At 43.3% G+C, this 20,912-nt stretch overlaps 1 protein-coding gene across 2 annotated transcripts in view; it reads right to left on the bottom strand.

Annotated features, from left to right (window-relative positions):
- Positions 1-20,912, bottom strand: part of MYO5B (myosin VB) — a 690,137-nt gene that overhangs the window by 429,763 nt on the left and 239,462 nt on the right. The window lies entirely within an intron of this gene.

Below are 20,912 nucleotides of genomic sequence, written 5' to 3'. Positions count from 1 at the left end.
GAGCTGCTCTGCGCCCTCTTCTATAAAATGCAGACCTATATTTTATAGTCTGAAACTCCAAAAGGGTTTGTGGCCATGGGAGGGACATTAAGGGCTCCTTTTATGAAGGTGCGCTAGCGGTTTTAGCACTCGCATTGGATTAGCGTGTGCTATAGCGCACGCTAGCTGAAAATCTACCACCTGCTCAAAAGGAGGTGGTAGCGGCTAGTGCACGCTATTCCGCGTGTTAGGGCCCAACGCGCCTTTGTAAAAGGAGCCCTAAGCATGATGCTATAAAAACGGTTCATTTTCGCATCCAATTGGCATTAACTGCAGGTTTCAGCAGCCATTAAGTGCAATGTCTTAAGTTGCGCATGAGATCCATAAGAATTCTTACAGAGTGACCTTTGCAGAATTTTTTTTTGGGGGGGAGTTAGTTTTATCTCACGTCTTCCCCAACGAGCTCCAAACAGGTAACATTAGTTTAGCATAGATATTCCACAAACCTAACTTTGGTTTGTTTGTTTTTTTTAAAAAAATTCTTTATTCATTTTTAAAACTACAATTGTGCACAAGAGATGATACATTTACATAAAATATAAACATTATAGCACAATAAACTTAATAGAAATAATGACAAGACTTATTTTCCCCCACCCATTTTCCAATTGACTAACAACTCATAAAATTACCTGTAAACAACCTATCTATACCTCTTAAACCAGGGGTGTCCAATGTCGGTCCTCGAGGGCCGCAGTCCAGTCGGGTTTTCAGGATTTCCTCAATGAATATGCATGAGATCTATTTGCATGCACTGCTTTCAGTGCATATTCATTGGGGAAATCCTGAAAACCCGACTGGACTGCGGCCCTCGAGGACCGACATTGGACACCCCTGTCTTAAACAGTGCCAAAACATACCCCCCTCCTCAGGATGTGTATGTTTTCCTCATTTATATAAATAAATCAATCTTTACAATATTTAGTTAATGGTTCACAAACTTCCATAAATTTTTGTATAATATCCCTTCTGAACGGCCATAAACTTTTCCATTTTAAAGACATAGCATAGGGATTTCCCACCAGAATGAATAATTTAATCTATCCCAATTTTTCCAACACAAACCTATCCATTTATAGAATTCCCTCCTCTTGACTCATTATATAGGCAGAACTTCCGATTCTAGGCATTTAACACTTAAATGTAGGTAGATGAGGAAAATCAATGTGTTCTGCTGTTTTTCCTTTGTGAACAACATTTCCAAGTGTATTTTTGGCGTATTCAGTTTTAAAAAAACACTTCTATTTTTAACCAGGTCTGCTATTTTTAAAATCATTTTAAAAAGACACAAAACTATTTGCAAAAACATTAAAAAGACATACAGAAGTTCAGTTAAGCGTGCCAAACTATCTTCTGAACAAATGAGCAGGTTCGTTCGTGTTTAATTTTGCTCCATTGCTGATCTGCTGTAAGTAATCTGTAACCTTCATTAAAATCATCTGCAGTACCGTTAAGATCGAAGGTGGCCAGTTTAATGCTGATTTTTAAACAGGACTCCAAGTGATCTGGGAAATTACAAACCAGTATTCCAGACATTAGTTTCCACTATTATGCCCAGCACTATTATAAGAATAAAATTACTGAACACACAGACAGCATGGTTAACAGGAAAAAGTCAGCATGAATTCGGCCAAGGAAAGTCTTGACTCACCAACTTGTTTCATTTCTTTGAAGGCGTGTGAGAAAACATGTGGATAAAAGTGAGCCGGGTTGATGTAGTGTGTCTAGATTTTCAGAAAGCTTTTCGCAAAGTGTCTCAAGAAAGACTCGAGAAAATTTAAGTCATGGGATAGGAGGCAATGTTCTGCTATGGATTATGAACCAGTTCATAGTTTATTAAAATTTTGATTAAACGTTTATCCAAAGGTACAAAGCGTTGTACATAGTACTTTAAAACAGTGTTTTTCAACCTTTTTTGGGCAAAGGCACACTTGTTTCATGAAAAAAATCACGAGGCACACCACCATTAGAAAATGTTAAAAAATTTAACTCTGTGCCTATATTGACTATATATAAAGTAATTCTCTTGAATAGGAATCAAATAAACACAAAGAAAGTATTTTATAATGCTGCCACCGCCAACAACACCGTTGGCGGCGGTGGCACCCAAGTGGCTAAAGAGCCGCAGTTTGCCGGCCTAGGGACAACACTGGAGGGTGGCCAGCTGTGCACCCCCTTGGGACGTAAACCCGGGGTGGGGCAGACCGCCCCCCCCCCTGGTATGCCACTATCTGTACCTCACTCCCTCCCTATGACCAAAAATTCTCCTTTCTTCTATTCCCCGTGTACACAACCATCTCTTTCCCTCCCTTCCTCTCTCCAAAGTCCATGCCTTCTGTGTCCAAACACTCATTCCCTCCCCCACCTCAGCATCTCTTTCCCTCCCTTCCTCTCTCCCAAGTCCATTTCTTCTGTGTCCAAAAACGCATTCCCTCCCCCACCTCAGCATCTCTTTCCCTCCCTTCTTCTCTCCCAAGTCCATGCCTTCTGTGTCCAAAAACCCATTCCCTCCCCCACCTCAGCATCTCTTTCCCTCCCTTCCTCTCTCCCAAGTCCATTTCTTCTGTGTCCAAAAACGCATTCCCTCCCCCACCTCAGCATCTCTTTCCCTCCCTTCCTCTCTCCCAAGTCCATGTCTTCTGTGTCCAAAAACGCATTCCCTCCCCCACCTCAGCATCTCTTTCCCTCCCTTCTTCTCTCCCAAGTCCATGCCTTCTGTGTCCAAAAACCCATTCCCTCCCCCACCTCAGCATCTCTTTCCCTCCCTTCCTCTCTCCCAAGTCCATGCCTTCTGTGTCCAAAAACCCATTCCCTCCCCCACCTCAGCATCTCTTTCCCTCCCTTCCTCTCTCCCAAGTCCATTTCTTCTGTGTCCAAAAACGCATTCCCTCCCCCCTTTTGTGTTCCGTGTTTGCCTCCCAGCCCATCTTTGCAACTTTCTCAGCAAAACGAAGCTCAAGCCGCGAGGCTTGTCTTCTGCTTCCTGTCTGCCCTGCCGCACACAAATAGCCGAAAGGAAGTATTCTCCGACGTCAGCGCTGACGTCGGAGGGCAGGCTTTGCTTAAGCCCTCCCTCCGACGTCAGCGCTGACATCGGGGAACGCTTGCGATCGGCTATATGTTAGCTGCAGGGCAGGCAGGAACAGAAGACGAGCCTCGCGGCTCGAGATGTATTGAACTCCGCGGGTCCCCCGTCCAGCTCTCTCCTGTCCATGTGGGGCGGACCGCCCCTCTCCCTAGACTGGTGGTACTGCCCTGATGGCGGCCCTGACCGTACGGCACACCAGGCAACATCTCGCGGCACACTAGTGTGCCGCGGAACAGCGGTTGAAAAACACTGCTTTAAAATAACTGGAAGATGAACATTTTAAATAATTAGACATACACCAACTAAACAAACATACTTATGAGCTGAAAACACTGGGAAAAAAGGGAAGAACTACAATTTCTTAGAAAGAATACATAAAAAGAAAATACAATAGGAAAGTGGGAAAAGTTTAAGTAGTACGGAAGTAAGTACGTATGTAAAAAATCAGTTATAGGCATCTTTAAAAAGAGAAAGCATTTTAGGCTGCTTTTAAATTTTTGCAAGTTTCGTTCAGCTCTAAGGTATATAGGGAGAGAGTGACTGAAAAAAGGAGAGTAGAATGAGTACCAATAATCTTTAGGGATGGGACGTTAAGGGCAGAGCAAATCAGGGCAGTAGAAGGCCGCAAAGCAGCGTGTTTAGAGTGCTGCGGCCGCTGCTGGAGTCAGGACGTTTTGTCGGGACCGCGGGAAGGGAAGAGGGGTGGCAGCAAGGGACTAAGGGAGCCGGCCAGACCGTGGGAAGGGAGGGTCGGATGGGAGGGTCAGACCGCAGTGGGAAGTGGTTGTGTTTGCTCTTGCTGCCTTTTTGTGGTAGTATTTCCTTGATCAACTCATTTGAATACACTTTCTGCACTCCAGTTTTTCCCTCTGGATTATGTCTCTGTGGGACCTGCTTCCAGTCTAAGATCCTTACCCTATCCTGCCTCCTGCCAGTGCCCCTGATCCATCTGGTCTGTGGCTGATCTGCTGGCGCGCGCTCATGGGCTCACCGTCTTGCGCAGAGGGCAAGGGAGCACGTGCTCATTGGTTCACACTCTTGTTCGTTCGGACGGAATGCTGTGACTGACTGGGGTTGTGTGCGAGGAGGAGCAAGGGGGAGACGGAGAGACTGATGGAGCGAAGGTCTGCATTGCCGCCTGGGACCGGGACTGCCATTGCCTGTCTCTCTGTCTGGGTTGGAGCCGCGCAAAAAGTAAGGAAACACGTCTGCACAGCCAGCAACCGCTATCTTTCCGCCTCTGCCGGCGGGGACCGCCGGGGCCTGGGTGCGGTGGGAAAGGGGGGGTCTTGCCTGGCCGGGGCCGGCTGAATCCCGGGCCTGCTCTCCTTCCCCTAAGTCCCGGCCCCTCACTCTGCGCCATCTAGCGCATGCGCACTCTTGCCGCCACAGCCCGACAGATCAGGGGTCAGGGAAGCAGGGGCTAAGAGTGCGCATGCGCGCTTAGCATTTTATTATTATAGATAAAAAAATTTCATACTGGATGCAAACCTCCTATCACTTTTAGCACCTTCCCCTGGACCGCTTCAAGTCGTCTTATGTCCTGTGCCAGATACGGCTTCCAAAACAGAACACAATACTCCAGGTGAGGCCTTACAAATGACCTGTACGGGGCCATCAACACCTCCCTTCTTCAGCTGGTTACTCCTCTTTCTTTACAGCCTGGCATCCTTACAGCTACAGTCACCCTGTCACACAGTTTCGTCGCCTTTAGATCCTCAGACACTATGGACTAGATTCACAAAACAAACCGTTCATGTACCGATCGGTTTGCGACCCCTTTGCAGCCAGATTTCCATCAGGCACAATTCACTAACCTCTTCTGCGATCCGCTTCGATTCTGTGCGTGCAAATGAGGAGAAACGCATGCAAAGTAGACAGGGACGCGATTCATCAACCAAATTTTCCAATCCGACTGGGCTGGCCGATCATCCCAAGAAGTGACTGCTGGGGACCTGCCTGCTCTGCCCCAATGAAAAACCTAAAAAAAAAAAAAAAAGTTGCGGCCCCAACTCTCCCACTGCCCCGAACAACTGCCTGCTCTAACTTTCCCACCCTTCCCTGCAGTGTAAGCCCGTGGTTTTAACCCGTGGGCTTTAAGCGGGTTAAAACCACGGTCTCCTTAAAAAAAGAAAAAAAAATCAAAAATCTACACCAGGCCTGGAGGTCCAGCGCATACGCAGACCATCTAGAGATGGTCTGCACATGCGCTGGAATCGCTATCGAGCGATCCAGGCAGGCAGATGGGGGCTTTCCTCTGATCTCCCCCATCTGCATACTGGGGTTTCAAGAATTCATCGGACCTGCCCAGATCGGGCAGGCTCGTGAATCTAGCCCTATCACTCCAAGGTCCCTCTCCCTGTCCGTGCATATCAGCCTCTCACCGCCCAGCACATATGGCTCCCTTGGATTTCTACTCCCCAACACATCACTCTGTACGTTGCATTGAATTTTAGTTGCCAGATGTTAGACCATTCTTCTAACTTTTGCAGATCTGTTTTCATGTTTTCCATTCCTTCTGGAATATCCACTCTATTACAAACCTTGGTAACATCCACAAAACGACAAACCTTACCTTCTAACCTTTTGGTAATGTTGCTTACAAACATATTGAACAGAATCGGCCCCAGCACCGATCCTTGAGGCACTCCACTAATCATCTTTCCTTCCTCCAAGCAAATTCCATTAACCACCACCCTCTGGCATCTGTCTATCAACCAGTTTCTAATCCAGTTCACCACTCTGGGTTCTTACTTCAGCCGTCAAGTTTATTGAAAAGCCTCCTAATGAGGAACCGTATCAAAGGCTTTGTGTAATTAGAAAGCACATGAAAGAGCAGCCAAAGTGATTAAGGGGATGAACAACTCTCATATGAGGAAAAGCTAAAGAGATTAGGGCTCTTCAGCTTAGAGAATAGATGGAAAGTCACAAAGGCTAGGGAACATTCCATGAAATTACATAATTCTTCTTATTTTTAGGAAGAGAATAAATTTTTTTATTTAACCATATTTAAGCTCTGGAAGTCATTACCAAAGGATGTAGGAAAAGCAGTTACTGGTAACTTAGCTAGATTTAAAAGAAAAGTTGAACAAATTCCTCAAGGAAAAGTCTATAAACTTTAATTAAGACAGACCCAGAAAACTCACTGCTTAGCCTTTGAGGTCCATGGCATGGAATCTTGCTACTTTATAAGATTGTTATACTCCATAATAACAAAAAAAAATTTTGTTTTTATTCTTACCATAAATAAATTCTAAACCAGTGATTCCCAACCCTGTCCTGGAGGAACACCAGGCCAATCGGGTTTTCAGGCTAGCCCTAATGAATATGCATGAGAGAGATTTGCATATGATGGAAGTGATAGGCATGCAAATTTGCTTCATGCATATTCATTAGGGCTAGCCTGAAAACCCAATTGGCCTGGTGTTCCTCCAGGACAGGGTTGGGAACCACTGCTCTAAACTATAATTTAAAGACTAAGGAGGAGAGGACATCATAGAAAATCATGGATCAGATCATAGGATCTCCTATAACCCAGTTATTCCAGTTCTCCATTCTGGGGTACAAGGTTCCAATCATATATTTATTCATTCATTCATTCAATTTTCTATACCATTCTCCCAAGGGAGCTCAGAACGGTTTACATGAATTTATTCAGGTACTCAAGCATTGTCGCCTGTCTGTCCCGGTGGGTTCACAATCTATCTAATGTACCTGGGGCAATGGGGAGATTGAGTGACTTGCCCAGGGTCACAAGGAGCAACGTGGATTTGAACCCACAAACCCAGGGTGCTGAGGCTGTAGCTTTAACCACTGCGTCACACACTCCCCCCATTGTGTCCAACCCCTCCATCCACCTTAAGTAATAGCACACTTTAAAAAAACATGAATAAAAGTTGTAGGTTTTTTAAAACACCAAACTCTGTAGCAGGGTTAGAAACACGGAAGACTGCGAAGACCTGCAAAGGGACCTAACGAGACTGGAAGACTGGGCAAAAAAGTGGCAAATGAGTTTTAACGTAGAGAAATGCAAGGTCATGCATGTAGGAAAAAAGAACCCGATGTTCAGCTACAAAATGGGGGGAACACAGCTAGGGGTGAGTAACCTGGAAAGGGACCTGGGGGTGATGGTCGACACATCACTGAAATCATCGGCGCAATGTGCGATAGCCTCAAAGAAAGCTAACAGAATGCTGGGCATCATCAAAAAGGGTATCACAACCCAGACGAAGGAAGTCATCATGCCGCTATACCGCGCAATGGTGCGACCGCACCTGGAGTACTGTGTTCAATACTGGTCACCGTACCTCAAGAAGGACATGGCGGTACTCGAGGGAGTGCAGAGGAGGGCGACTAAACTGCTAAAAGGTATGGAAAATTTTTCATACGCCGACAGGTTAAAAATGCTGGGGCTGTTCTCCCTGGAGAAGAGGAGACTTAGAGGGGACATGATAGAAACCTTCAAAATCCTTAAGGGCATAGAGAAAGTGAATAAGGATAGATTCTTCAAACTGTGGGGAGCCACAAGCACTAGGGGTCACTCTGAGCAATTGAAAGGGGACAGGTTTAGAACAAATGCTAGGAAGTTCTTTTTTACACAGAGGGTGGTGGACACATGGAACGCGCTTCCGGAGGATGTGATAGGCCGGAACTCTGTACAGGGGTTCAAGGAGGGCTTGGATAGGTTCCTGGAGGATAAAGGGATAGAGGGGTACAGATAGAACTTGAGGTAGGTTATAGAAGTGGTCAGAAACCACTTCACAGGTCACGGACCTGATGGGCCGCTGCGGGAGTGGACCGCTGGGCAAGATGGACCTCAGTCTGACCCAGTGGAGGCAACTTCTTATGTTCTTATGTTCTAAAGTGGTGTGACTTTATAGGATTATGCGTGACCTGACTAGTACACTGTTAGAAGCAGGTTACTGGGCTAGGTGGATCTTTGGTAGGGTTGATCTTATGTTCTTTTGTGCTAGAATGCTATTCTGTCTTTTATGCACAGGATAGCATTGCAGATATGTGCCATCTCTCCCATGTCCAGGAATGGGGGGGGGGCGCGCATTTCGGATGGTTGCTTGACGGCGGTGGCGGGAGGGAATATACATCCCTATTGCCAAGCTTCGATTTTAGGCCTTAAAAAATTTTTTTTTTAAATTTGTGCACATGCAAATTTAGTGACCCTCTGCGACGCTCTGCAAACCATATTTGCATGACTCATCTTTTAGAAATTGTTACAGTAGCTGACGCGATAGCGGCCCGTCGGATTTTATCGCCAACATTTGAGAATTATCCTCTAAGAGACTTGCCCAGGGTCACAAGGAGCAGTGCGGGGTTTGAACCCACAACTTCAGGGTGCTGTGGCTGTAGCTCGTCACACTCTGCTCTGGTGATAAACTGTAAAGCGCCATTTTCTTAGCTCTAACCTGAAATTTGCAAATATGTCTACTCGCATGTAAGCGAGTCTCAGAAGACTGATGCTGTTTAATTTTTTAAAATATAAGGGTTTATACAGCACTACTGCAATTTCTATACGTTCCAAATTAGCACCAATGCAACCTAGTGTAACAGTACAATAGTCACTATTCCTATGTTAGAATAGCCTTGCAGAGACTTCACATTGGAGTAGCCAGACTTTAATATTGCCCAAAGTTCATTCCAACAAGACAAAGACAAAATGAACAAGAGTAACTTAATAAAGCATGCATCTTGTGATGTCTGCAACCTCCCGTTCCACCATCTCATTAATAAAAGTTAATAAATGACAGGGCAGACAGGCAAGAAAAGTATTATTTTATAAATCATTTGGCAGCGCTGTGCCCTGGCAACATGATTAGAGAGGTTAGTGTCTTGTTGAAGACCTAAATGGATTCAATTAAGCATAAGAGAAAGTAGAAATTGGCATGCAAACAGTTGTAAACAGATCTAATTTTCAATTACACCGGGCATTGTGCGCGTTGCCTGCTAAATTCCTTCACAGTTAATTTTGTATCATTATCAAAATGCATTTTACTTCCTGCTGTCAGGTTAGTAGTGATAAGATATTATCCAGCACAAGGAGAATAAACAAGTAACAGATAAAAAGAAGGGTGATTTAGTGGGGTGTCAGGTCAAAAGCGCGCCGGGACAAAGGCGCGTGCAGACAATTGAGCGCAGCGTGGAGGCGCGTGCCGCACAAAATTACAGTTTTTATGGCTCCGATGGGGGGGCGTGGGGGGAAACCCCCCCTTTACTTAATGGAGATCGCGCCGCGTTGTGGGGGCGTTGTGGGGGGTTGTAACCCCCCACATTTTACTGAAAACTTCACTTTTTCCCTGTTTTTAGGGAAAAAGTTAAGTTTACAGTAAAATGTGGAGGGTTACAACCCCCCAAACCCCCCACAACGCCGGCGCGATCTCTATTAAGTAAACTGGGGGAGCTCCCAACAAAACCCCCCCGTCGGAGCCCCTAAAAACTGTAATTTTCTTCGGCGCGTGCCTCCGTCTTGCGCTCAGTTGTCGGCGCGCGCCTTTGTCTTTCGCAGGGTTGTCTATGAACCATTATATCACGTCTTTAAAGATGTAAACTAAAACACAGCCCGATAGGGCTACAAATTTTTAAAGGTGTATGTCTGGTTATTTTAGAAAAACTCAGCAAACTTATCTTTTAGCTTGCAGGTTCCGACGTGCACCAACGATAGTAGGTGGAAAACACTCATGCGGTGGGCTGAAAGATTGAAAAATAGCACCTACCTCACGTATAAAACGGAAGGCGTTTGTCACAGCTTGTTTCTTAGGCATGTGACAAACGCCTTCCGCTTTATGCGTGAGATAGGTGCTATTTTTCAATCTTTGAGCCCACCGCGTGAGTGTTTTCCACCTACTATCGTTGGTTCCCTGAGGCAGGAACGAAACGTGCACGTCGGAACCTGCAAGCTAAAAGATAAGTTTGCTGAGTTTTTTTCGAAATAACCAGACGTACACCTTTAAAAAGTTGTAGCCCTTTCGGGCTGTGTTTTAGTTTACACCTTTAAAGACATGATATAATATGCTGTCTACTTTTTACATGCGATGATTGGGCGGTGAGGTGGCAGGTTCTGGGGTTTTCCCCAGTTACCCCCTCCATGATTCTGAGCATAAAAATTTTTGTAGAACCGATTATACCATCTGCACAGCATCCTTATAAGCATTATTTAGTGATTTTTCAGTTGTAATACATCTTCCTTTATCACTCTTTTTGCCGAATTGTTTCAAGCTCACCCCTTTCCTATTTAATCCACAATGAATATGCATGAAAGAAATTTGCATAGAATGGAGGCAATGTATGCAAATCAAGTTTATGCAAAATCAATGTGGATAGCCTGAAAACCTGACTGGTAAGGGGGTACTCCTCGAGTTGAGAAACACTGATCTAGAATACAGAAGATGGAGGCACATCCTGACGGTAATACCTAGGCCCTTCTTCAATCCCCATCTCTTTTACCCAGCCTCGTTCCTCTCATTGGCCTGCATATTTGCCCCAGCCACAACTATATTTGCTTTTCAACATGAAAAATACCACACACTTATCACCTTTAGTGAACAGACCCTCTCATGTATCATTTTAATAATGGTCAAGCCTCCCTCTAATTTGTTTAATATAAGTTGCCGAAAAAAAAGACACCAAATCTTTTGTCAGTTATGCTAAATTTATTTTGCATTTGGTCTAACAGTACTATGGTTTCTTAATATTTTACAGGATGCAAACATCTTGCAGCACTGACTCTTGTATTGCTCTCTCTCGCCAGGGGCATAACTAATTTTTAGCAAGCCTGGCAAAAATGCCCAGGGCCACCCAGTGGTACTAGGGACCGCTTTCAACTGAACCCACCCTCCAAATCTGGTATGCTTCTCATCCTCAGCACTTCTCCCATCCCCCCAGAGTCCAGCACCTCCACTGCTGGCCCTTCAGACGTAGAGTGGTTCCTGGCAGACAAGGCTGTGAAATAGGCTGCCTGCCAGATAGCCCCAACTAAACCTTTCCTGTGCCATGGTCCATCCACAGTAAGTCCTTGGTGGGGCCGGCTGGCAGACCACCTATATTCATAGCTGCCTCTGCCAGGGACCAATGAATGTCTGTAGATTGCAGAGAGGGTAATGCTGGAGAGATATTGGACTTGCAGGGGTGGAGGGTAGGAGTGATAGAGTTATGCCAGATCTGTAAAAAGAGAGAATGAAGCAGAGAAACGAGCCAGAATTATACCCAGAGCAGAGAGAAAAAGGAAGTACAGTAGAGGAAAGAGCAAGAGACCCTGAGAAAAAGGGAAAAGAGTTGCTGGACCTAGGGAGGAGGATATAGAGGCAGACCTGGATCAAAAGGGGGGAGGGGAAAGAAGAAGGGAGAGAAAGAGACGAGATGCTGGACCAATGGAGGAAAGGAACAAGAGATACCAGCTCACTGGGTGGGGGGTGCAGGAGGAAGGTAAAAGGAAAGAAGCAGGACAGTGACACAGAAAAAGGATGCTGGACAGAGGGAAGATGCTGAACATGGAGGAAGAATAGGCATGCAAAGGGCAGATGCTGTACATCAGAGATGTCACAGTCCCTCCTCGAGGGCCGCAATCCAGTCGGGTTTTCAGGATTTCCCCAATGAATATGTATGAGATGTATTAGCATACAATGAAAGCAGTGCATGCAAATAGATCTCATGCATATTCATTAGGGAAATCCTGAAAACCCAACTGGATTGTGGCCCTTGAGGAAGGATTTTGACATCCCTGCTATACATGGTGGGAAGATAGAGACAGGGATAAGAAGGTTAGGGATACAGCAGTAAGACGGATGGGTAGAGAAAGAAGAAATTTTAAAGGGACAGGACACACTAAAAAAAGAAAAGCAGACAAAACAATGTCTGTTCAGACAACAACAGTAGAAACTTTTTCTTTTTTTTACTAAATTTACCAATTATAATGCATCACCTTTGGAAATTTTATCTTTCTGGTATTTTGTATTTCAGCTTCTATTTCTATAATTTCTTTGGATTTACTTTGACAAGTTTTCTTTATAGGCCTGTTTGGGTTTTGTTTTGTTTTTTTTGCAGGGTTTCCGTTTGTTTACAGGAGCTCCAAAGGGATTCCTTATCCTATCCCCACCCCCCTGTTTTCACTGACTTGGAAGAGACTGTTCTATAGGGGTACCATTCACTCTCAACTAAGCCACTGTCTCTACTTCAACCTGAATATTGAATAGACATATCAGTACTACTCTGATCACCTGAAAGAGAGATCTTTATTGCCCGTTTACAATTGCACTTAGGATTAAGTAGTGCAAGGAGATGGTATGTTAGGTGTTAAAGTTGCTAATTAAAAAGACAATGGCATAGTATCTATTGAAGGGGCTTAGTAAAGTTCTAACATAAAAATTTATTTCTATACCGCAATACCATTAAGTTCTATGCGGTTAAAATATACCTCTGAAAGGATTCCACCATTAAACAAAATTTATTATCTTCCTTCAAATGTTAAACAACCTCGAGGGGACTTGGAAGGAGAGAAATATCAAACTACTCAACTTGATTTCCAAAACTTATCCGATTTCCTGGAAGAACCCATAACAAGAAAACACCTAAAACAACTCTATTAGTATCTTTTGTCTTTCAGCAAGATATAGATGCATTTAGGAAACAGTATTTTAGAGTTTCAAAAAAAAAAAAAAAAAAAAAATGTTTTTTTACGGAAAGCGATATAGGTCTACCAGAATGTCACAAAGAATCCTCAAGAACGCAGAAAGTAATTCCTGGAGTTAAGATAAGAGACTAAGGGCTCCTTTTACTAAGGTGCGCTAACCATGCGCTAAATGAAAAATACTAACGTAAGTTCTATGAAGGCGTTAGCGTTTAGCGTGCGTGGCATCGTAGTGCGCGCTAAGCGCGCTCTAAAACCGCTAGTGCACCTTACTAAAAAGGAGCCCTTAGCCTTTTTTCTAAGGCGCTCTAGCGGTTTTCGCGCGCACTACTATGCCGCACGCACTACACACTAACGCCTCCATAGCGCTTGCGTATTTTTCGGTTAGTGCGTGCTAAAAACACTAGCGCACCTTAGTAAAAGGAGCCCTAAATCTTTAGGGGCGTCGTTTTTACTTGCCTACTCTTGCAAGTGTGTTATAAAATATATGCTACTAAAATATGTATTTTTTTTCTCCCCGAACATTTGAAAGCTTTTCTTGAGCTGAAAAGAATTGCTCCAAACTGAGGGATTTGAAGGAAATGGCAGAGAAATTATGTTACGCCTGTTTTGTAATATTTTACTTTCCTCATTGTTTATCTTCTCATATCATACCTGCCTTATCTCCCCCTACTTCTTTTTTTTTTTTTATACACTTTCAAATATAATCAATCAAGTAAAACTTGTACAGAAAGCAAGGTCCAAGAAATAAAGAAAAACTTCCAACACAATACATACATTCCAATAATTATTCCATCTTAGATCTCGCTCAAGTCCTCATATAAGATCCAAGATTAAATTAAACGGAATTTAAGGTAATCAATTAAAAGAAAAGAACAGTTATAGGTGAGACCATGATTAGGCAGTCATCTATTCATCATGAGCTTTCTCCAGCCGTGACAGAGACAGGAACGTTGCCAGTTGTGAAGGTTCAAAGAAAACAAACTTGTGCAATTTATAATGAACGATACATTTACAAGGGTATCGAAGAAAAAAAGGTAGCTCCCAGGGCAGTAATTGCAGGTCTTAACAATAAAAATTATTTTCTGCGTCTCTGTGTGTCCCTGGCCAAATCAGGAAACATTTGAACTTTAAGTCCCAAAAAGTCTTTTGTGTTTATTTTTAAAGTATAACTTCAATAACCATGTTTTATCCAAAGTAAGGGCAACTGAAAGAAGCAAAGTAGCCGGAGTGGCTACTTCCCTATCTGAGGACTCTAATAAAGCGGTTATATCCAAAGGTTGTTTAATCACTTCTTGATTCGCTTCTTGGGGATTTTTTTGATCTCCAAGTTCTTTAACAGGCAAATAGTAAGCCTGTGTAAATGGTGGAATAGACGAATCAGGAATTTCAAGTATTTCCACTAAGTATCGTTTAAGCATATCTCTAGGATCCCCCTACTTCTTGTGGTTTAATTAAGGTATAAAAAGTTTTTTTGGTCTTGTTGAAGTAATGTGTTATCATTATTCCTGCCGTGTTTCTGTCGCAAGAAGTAATGTCTTGTGATTATGATTGAAATATAAATAAAGAATTTTTTTTTAAAAAAAGTTCTATGCGGTTTACAAAATAGAATGAAAAACTGCACATACACAGTTGAATATAATACATTAATTTCCTAAAAGTCTTGTAAACAGAAACGTTTTCAATTGTCTCCTATAATGCTGATATGAGCAAGAGGTCGCTATTAGAAAATTCAAATTTTTTATCCCATATTGCAGCTTGAAACAACAGAAGACGACGATATGTTTTATACTGACATCCTTTGACTGAAGGAAATGTAAACGCAGCATGCGTGCATCAAGTGTGCTTTGAATTTACAAATATCATTACATTACTTTAGTGACTCATATTCCGCCTTTACCTTGCAGTTCTAAGCGGATTACAGTAGAAGACAGCTGGACATATCCAGGAAGTTACAATGCAGGGGATGTTTACAGTTCTAAGCGGGAAATAGTAAAAGATAGCTGGGATTTTCTAGGAAGTTACAATTGGGGGATGCTTACATAATAGATGCAAGGAATTACAATTTAGGAGAAGGGTTTAGGCTTGGTTACTTGTTAGGGTCGGTTGGGAGGTTGTATAGTTATTTTGAATAGTAGGGTTTTGATTTCTTTTCGGAATGATTTAAAGTCACTTGTAGTTGATAACAAGTTGGAGATAAAGGGATCCAGTTTCGCTGCCATAAGATAATTAGGTGCAAGGCCAGAACAATACCCTATAACAAAGCCTATAACAGATTTAAATTTCACACGAGCCTCGACTGGCAACCAGTGCAATTCATGGAAAAAAAAGGGGCGACATGATCAAGCTTTTTCAGATTAAAGATCAGTCGAACGACAGCATTCTGCATATCACAGGGGCTACCATTGAAACATGTTTTTACTATTAACATACTATTGTAACACACATCCTATTTTACGCATTGTGACCCAAGGGGTCTTTTTACTAAGGCACGCTAGCCGATTTAGCGTGTGCTACATGCTAACGCGTCCATAGAATATAATGGGCACGTTAGCATTTACCCCGCGCGGTAAAAGACCCTCCCCTAGTTACTAATGACTGGAGCTAACAGTTAAACACGATGATGATTTCCCCCTTAGTTGATAAATAAGGCATGTAAATAATTTATCAGTATCCTAGCTCATTTATAGAAAAGAAAAATATTTTTTTTCAAAACGCTGTGCCGAGTTTCTGATAAGAACAGGCCTGTAACACAAGTAAATTCCAAACATTTTGAAGTAATTTTACGAGGGGTGCTGAAAAGTTCTCAGTCCAAACAACTTCCTAAATCCTGAGCGTTATTTTTCAACTGTGGCTGAATAGGGTACTATTTTATTTTGCAAAAGTGCCAATTTGCAGAATCGTAATGCTATGTTTTAGCATTGTTTTAGATCACTGATTGAACCATGTCGATGAAAAGTGTGGAATTTTCAAATGTGGAGCTCCGAGCCATCACAAATTTTCTATTCCTGCAAAAGAAAACTCCAAAGTAATTCCATGAATATGTGATGCAAACGCTGAGTGGCAAATGCCCATCTTACTCCACAGTAAAGAAGTGGTGTGCAAACTTTCAGCAAGGAGATTTTGAGACCGAAGATGCAGCAAGGTCTGGGAGGCCTCAAATAGTGCCAACTCCTGAAATTGTTAAACCATGCCCATGACCTGATTTTGGCAGATCAGCGAATATCAGCTGAAACAATTGTTGAGACGCTACAGATATCCAGGGAATGTTTTGGGTGTATAATCCATGAGCAGCTGGGTAGGCAGAAGCTGCCAGACAAGTGGGTGTCCAAATGTTTGAATGCCGACGAGAAACAACAGAGTTGACACTTCCAAGACGATTTCGTAGCATTTTCAGCAAGCTGGTGCCAACATTCTGGAACAACTAGTCACTGCTGATGAAACATGTTCAGCTACAAATTGGGGGGGGCATTGTTGGGAGAAAGCAATCTTGAGAGAGACTTGGGTGTGCTGGTGGATGCATCACTGAAGCCATCTGCACAGTGCGCAGCGGCCTCAAAAAAAGCCAACAGAATGCTGGGCATCATAAAGAGGGGCATAACTACCAGGACGCGGGAAGTCATCATGCCACTGTACCGAGCGATGGTGCGTCCGCATCTGGAATACTGCGTTCAATATTGGTCGCCGTACCTCAAGAAGGACATGGAGGTACTTGAGAGAGTCCAAAGGAGAGCAACGAAACTGGTAAGAGGGCTGGAACACTACCCATATGCTGAGAGGTTGGATAGGCTGGGGCTCTTCTCTCTGGAAAAAAGGAGGCTCAGGGGTGATATGATAGAGACCTTCAAGATCATGAGGGGCATAGAGAGGGTGGATAGGGACAGATTCTTCAGGCTGAAGGGGACAACATGTACGAGGGGGCATTCGGAGAAACTGAAGGGAGATAGGTTCAAAACGAATGCAAGGAAGTTTTTTTTCACCCAGAGGGTCGTGGACACTTGGAATGCGCTACCGGAGGAAGTGATCAGGCAGAGTACGGTACAGGGATTCAAACAGAGACTGGATGGATTCCTGAGGGATAAAGGGATCGTGGGATACTGAGAAAGCTAACCAGAAAATAAATGTAGAAACCCAACCAGGTCGTGCAGGTGCAAGACCGGAGGGCTAGGACTTTGATAGGAAGATAGGACTCAATTAGGAAACCAAGGAGGCATGGGGGCACCTTCTGGTGATTTAGACAGGTCGTGACCTGTTTGGGCCGCCGCGGGAGCGGACTGCTGGGCAGGATGGACCTATGGTCTGACCCAGCAGAGGCACTGCTTATGTTCTTATGTTCTTAACATGGTTCCACCACTTTGATTCTCAGATTCTCCAAGGCCAAGGAAATTCAAGACCCAAAAGTCAGCAGGAGAGGTCATGGCCACTGACTGACTATCTTCCAAGGGACCAAACAGTTATTGCAGAATACTACTGTAACTTACTGCGCCGATTAAAGGAGGCATTGAAAGAAAAAAAGGAGAAGGAAGCTGTAGACAGGAGTTCTCTTTTTTGCAAGACAAAGCACCTTCTCACAAGGCTGGCAAAACGATGGATATTTTGACACAGTTGGGGTTTCAGCGCATAGACCATCCACCCTAATCACCAGATCTTGCTCCATCTGACTATTTCCTGTTTCCAATCTTTAAAAAGAGTTTGAAAGGGTGACAATTTTCAAGTGATTCAGAGGTGATTGCAGCAACGGAGCAATATTTCAGTGACCATACATCAGATTATTTTTTGGAAAGGTTACAGCAACTTCAGACAGGATGTGCCAAGTGTGTTGAAAATAGGGGCGAATATGTGGAATAACTTGTAAGTTTCATGGCTCCACATCATTCCCTTCTTGGCTGGGCTGAGAACTTTCCAGCATCTCCTCGCATAAAGCATTTTCCACATGCAGAAAATGTATCATGCAATTGTGTGACCAAATACAAGCATAAAAAAAGAACATATATGGAAAGAGTACATCTGTATTTTATATGAACGGCATACAGACATTTTCAGGGACAGAATTTGGGCAGAGCTGCAATATACGGTTCATAGACAACGGCGCGAAAGACAAAAGTGCGCGCCGACAATTGAGCACAGCGCGGAGGCGTGCACCGCACAAAATTACAGTTTTTAGGGGCTCCTACGGGGGGTTTTGTTGGGGAACCCCCCCAGTTTACTTAATAGACATCGCGCCGGCATTATGGGGGGTTTGGGGGGTTGTAACCCTCCACTAAAAACAGGGAAAAAGTTAAGTTTTCAGTAAAATGTGGGGGGTTACAACCCCCCACATCCCTCACAATGCGGCGCGATGTCTATTAAGTAAAGTGGGGAGTTCCCCCCCCCACACCCCCCCGTCAGAGCCCTAAAAACAGTAATTTAGAGCGGCGTGCACCTCCACGCTGCGCTCAATCGTCTGGGCACGCCTTTGTCGCGGCACGCTTTTGACCTGACACCGCAATATACACGCATACATGCTTCCTTGGATCATGATTTTTGCATCCCTGGAATTAGTTGTGAGTGACTATTTTATAAAGATACATAGGTGCCTATATGTTGTCTTTCTAAATTAAAAAAAACAAAAAAGTATCCAACAGGACTGCAGTGAAATAAGTCAAAGAACAAGAACAGAAACTGTAGTGATGATGTATAGGATGCCAAGTCTTTATTAGACAAACATAAAAATGAACTTTTTTCATTCTCAATTTCTTTCCCTGTACCACGTAGGAGCTACATTCGTTCAGCTATTTACTGTTCTCATCTAGTCGTTATCCATCAGGTTTTCTTGTATTGGTACATCACAGATTAGGACCCCTGAGGAAGGAGTGTTTCTTCGAAACACAGACCGTGTCGGGTCGGGCCTTATCTGTCCTTTTGGTACAAACTGTTTTTATGAGTTCATTTTTATGTTTGTCTAATAAAGACTTGGCGTCCTGTACACCATCACTGCAGTTTCTGTTCTTGTTCTTTGACTTGTCTTTCTAAATTAGACACTTTCTTGGACATTTCACATCAATACATAACATAACATAAAATCAGGCTTCTATACCGCAAAACCGCTGGAGTTCAATGCGGTTTACAAAAGATTAATTAAAAGCAAAAACAATGGGATCAAGGAAAGGCTTGTTAGTTAGGAATTTTGAAAAGAGGTAAGTTTCTAATTGGCTTCTGAAGTTTAAATAAGAACGTCATGTAAAAAGAAAGTGACGGAAGACCTTGTCATGAGATACCGCTTAAAAAGAAAGTATGCGATCGCGATATTTCTTGCTTTTGCAGCCCTTAAACAGGTGGAAATGTAAAAAGAGCAAGAGATCTTCTACTATTCCTCTTGGCAGTCAATACCCTGTTATAACATTAGACCCTTCGTCTGCAACTGAGACAGACATGGGGGAAGCCACTGCTTGCTTTGAGATCGGTAGCATGGAATGTTACTACTATTTGGGTTTCCGCCAAGTACTTTTAACTTGGATTGGCCACTGTTGGAAACAGGATACTGGGCTGGATGGACGTTGGTCTGACCCAGGATGGATATTCTTATGTTCAAGTCACACTTAGCAGTAGAACTAGGCAGGCTAAAATGTTTGGCTTTATACTGATTTTTATGAACCAAACCAAGTTGACAACCTTTCTGTCCCTAACCCGTTTGGAAAAAGAACAACCCTGAGCCCTATTTTGATGGAATATACGCCAAACTCAACGCTTTAGAAGATGACGGCAGAAAAGGGCTATAGCCCATCAAGTCTGCCCACCCTACTGACCCATCCTCTTAAGTCTATACCTAGCGACCGATATTCCAGTTCGACCCTCGTAAGGATCCCACATAGGTATCCCATTTATTCTTAAAGTCTAGCTTTAATCTTAATGGAATTTTCTTAGTTTTTCTCGCTAGATTATAACATCTTGGATTCAATTTGAGGACTTGAGCAAAATTAGTCAAATTTACTTTGGTTTTCTTGATATTGTTTCATATGATGGATTTGATATGTTTAATTTTGTTTTCTGTACAAGTTATGCTTGTTAATTAAGATTGAAAATATAATAAACACTTTAAATATTAAAAAAAAAAAAAAAACAACCCCAAACACCTCTCAGATTTACCCAACATTTCTATTAGACAGTGGCGTACCTAGGAGGTGGAGGTGCGGTCCGCCCCGGGTGCATGCCCTAGGGGGGTACAGAGCGGTCCGGGTCCAGAATGTCCTGCCCTACTGTTGAGAAAGACCTGCACCTCAGCGCGGCCGCCGGTGCACCCCCTCCGATATACTTGCTTTGGAGCAGTCGGCAGCCACACTGAGATGCAGGAAGGTCCCACGATGAGTACATCTGCCGGCCCCGCTCCGGAAGTAGCAAACCACGTCATTAACCACAATAATTCCATGGATAAGGCAAAACTGACTCGTCAATTATTAAATCAGTTTCTAAAAAGAGAATGTATAAAGTGATCCACCTGCTCTTTTAATTTCAACTACCAAAAACTGCCCTCAAAACACCACGGGAAACTGATTACATTTTGCTGGACTGTTTTTACATTACATTACATTAGTGATTTTTATTCTGCTTGTACCTTGCAGTTCAAAGCGGATTACATAAGAAGAGAACTGGACATTTCCAGGAGGGTACATGACATTGGAGAATACAGGTTGAGGGTATAGACATAATAACAGAATGAGTGTATAGACATAATAACATTGGAAAATAAATCAGGTTACATTACATTACTTAGCAAATTGTCTGTTTCCATACGTTGGTAGGTAATCGGTTTCGGTAGGATGATTTAGGTTCAAGGTAGCTTTGTTGTTTTTTGTTTTTTTTTATTGGTCGATTGAGGGTAAGGTGCCAGGGAGTGCGCAGAACCTGGTCGGTGTAAGTGGAAGAGGAGAGGGAGATTAGGAAGATTGTAATGGTATTGAACAGTAGTGTTTTGATTTCTAGGGGAAGAGGAGAGGGAGATTAGGTAGATTGTATATACCGTATTTTCACGCAAATAACGCGCACCCGTATAAAACGCGCACACGGGTATAGCGCGCAGAAATCACGATGATATGTACAAAAACTTTGGTATACCGCGCTCACGGGTATACCGCGCATGCTGCCCGACGCTCCTTTCGCCCGCCCTGACTTTCC

The sequence above is a fragment of the Geotrypetes seraphini genome, chromosome 1 (genome assembly GCF_902459505.1).
Source record: "Geotrypetes seraphini chromosome 1, aGeoSer1.1, whole genome shotgun sequence".
NCBI lineage: Eukaryota > Metazoa > Chordata > Amphibia > Gymnophiona > Dermophiidae > Geotrypetes > Geotrypetes seraphini.
This window is presented reverse-complemented; position numbering and strand designations above follow the sequence as displayed.